Here is a 2178-nt window from a genome sequence, read left to right as displayed (position 1 = left end):
TCAATACCTGGCGGTGCTCTGGTGGGAAGGACAAATACCCAAGAGCAGAGTGAGGTCTAGGAGGTTCTCGGGCCACATGGTAAGAAGTGGTTCCACTGCTGGAAGGACATTTGGTAGAGGCTGTGAGACCTCTGGGCTCAACAGACCCCAGAGAATGGCCACATTTGCTGCTACTGGAACAAGTTCATCGTGGGTGAAGGCTGGTGCCAGATGTGTGTTGCGATTTTCCATAATCCCTGAGGCACTGCTGCTACACTGTCTTGCAAACTTTTTCTGGGGTGGGCTGGCACCTGGCCACAGTCTCTGGGCATCGGCAGCAGCACAGTCCCACAAGCATTCCTGGGTGCGGCCGGCACCCGGCCATTGCTCGGTGAGACCCTCCACAGGGGGGTCCAGAGTGGGTCAAAGCTGCAGTTCCTCAGAAGTGGGGGGCTGGAGAAGGCAGCTGCATCTGAGACAAAACTCAGGAGGGATGTGCTTCCTGGAGCTTGGTCATGGGCGGTGTGGAAATGCGGGGTGGACTGAAGCCTAAGACAGACTGGTGCTCGATTGCTGACCAGGGAGAACAGAGTTCCCATACTAGAGACTGGGTAGGTGGGTGATGCCATTTTCACCACTCCTGCGCATGCACATACGCACCTACAAGCGCCACAACAATTCACCTCAGTAGGCTAGCAGCGCCATCTAGTGGAGAACAGAGCCGTTACACTAAGCCTTGCCCAAGTGGGCCAACCTCGCTCTTCAGGAACACAAGTCTCATGCCTGCTTAGTTTATGAACTATAAAGCGCCTCATAGTTGGACTTCTAGGGGAAAACGAAGGAATTTCAGTCATGTTTCAGTCTGTTAGCTGGTCCATCTATTCAATTTTCTTTCTTTCTTTCTTTTCTCTTTTTCATTTTTCTTTTTCTTAAATACAGAAAAAGAAAAAATTCATGTTTATTATCAATTTTTATTAAAAATATTTTTAAAAATTTGTTTCTACTATATTTTTTACTTTTGTGAAAATTTATTCAAATTCTGTTTTACTTCTATCATCTCATCTTAGTCTACTTCAGTGTATTCATTTTTTCAAATTTTCAAACAATTCTTTTCCTCTTTTTTCTCTAATCTATCAAGTCACTTTCTACACACAGAGCAAAACACACCTAGGATCTAGCATCATCTATTCAATTTTTTGTGTGTGTGTGTTTCGAATTTTTGAATTAATATTTTTTTAATTTTAATTTTTTAATTTAAATTTTTTCTACCTCATTAATTCCTTTTCTCCCTTCAAAATGACAAAACGAAGGAATTCACCCCAAAAGAAAGAGCACGAAGAAACGACAGCCAGTCACTTCACCAATACCGATACAAGCAAGATGTCTGAACCAGAATTTAGAAACATGATAATAAGAATACTAGCTGGAGTCGAAAATGGATTAGAATCCCTTTCCGCAGAGATAAAAGAAGTAAAAGCTACTCAGGATGAAATTAAAAATGCTATAACTGAGCTGCAATCATGGATTGGTGCAGTGGTGCCAAGAATGGATGAGGCAGAACAGAGAATCAGCGACATAGAGGACAAACTTATAGAGAATAATGAAGCAGAAAAAAAGAGGGAGATTAAGGCAAAAGAGCACAATTTAAGAATTAGAGAAATCAGTGACTCATTAAAAAGGAGCAACATCAGAATCATAGGGGTCCCAGAAGAGAAAGAGTGAGAAATAGGGTTAGAAGGGTTATGTGAGCAAATCATAGTGGAAAACTTTCCTAACCTGGGGAAAGACACAGACATCAAAATCCAGGAAGCACAGAGGACCCCCATTAGATTCAACAAAAACCAGCCATCAACAAGGCATATCATAGTCAAATTCGCAAAATACTCAGTCAAGGAGAGAATCATGAAAGCAGCAAGGGAAAAAAAGTCCCTAACCTATAAGGGAAGACAGATCAGGTCTGCAGCAGACCTATCCACAGACACTTGGCAGGCCAGAAAGAAGTGGCAGGATATATTCAATGTACTGAATCAGAATAATATGCAGCCAAGAATTCTTTATCCAGCAAGGCTGTCATTCAAATTGAAGGAGAGATAAATAGTTTCCCAGACAAACAAAAATTAAAGGCGTTTGTGACCATTACACCAGCCCTGTAAGAAATTTTAAGGGAGCTCTCTGAAGGGAGAAAAGATGAAAATGTAA

Source organism: Acinonyx jubatus, chromosome B1 (assembly GCF_027475565.1).
Source record: "Acinonyx jubatus isolate Ajub_Pintada_27869175 chromosome B1, VMU_Ajub_asm_v1.0, whole genome shotgun sequence".
Classification (NCBI taxonomy): Eukaryota; Metazoa; Chordata; class Mammalia; order Carnivora; family Felidae; genus Acinonyx; species Acinonyx jubatus.
The sequence above is the reverse complement of the archived record's forward strand: the minus strand, read 5'-3'. Positions refer to the sequence as shown.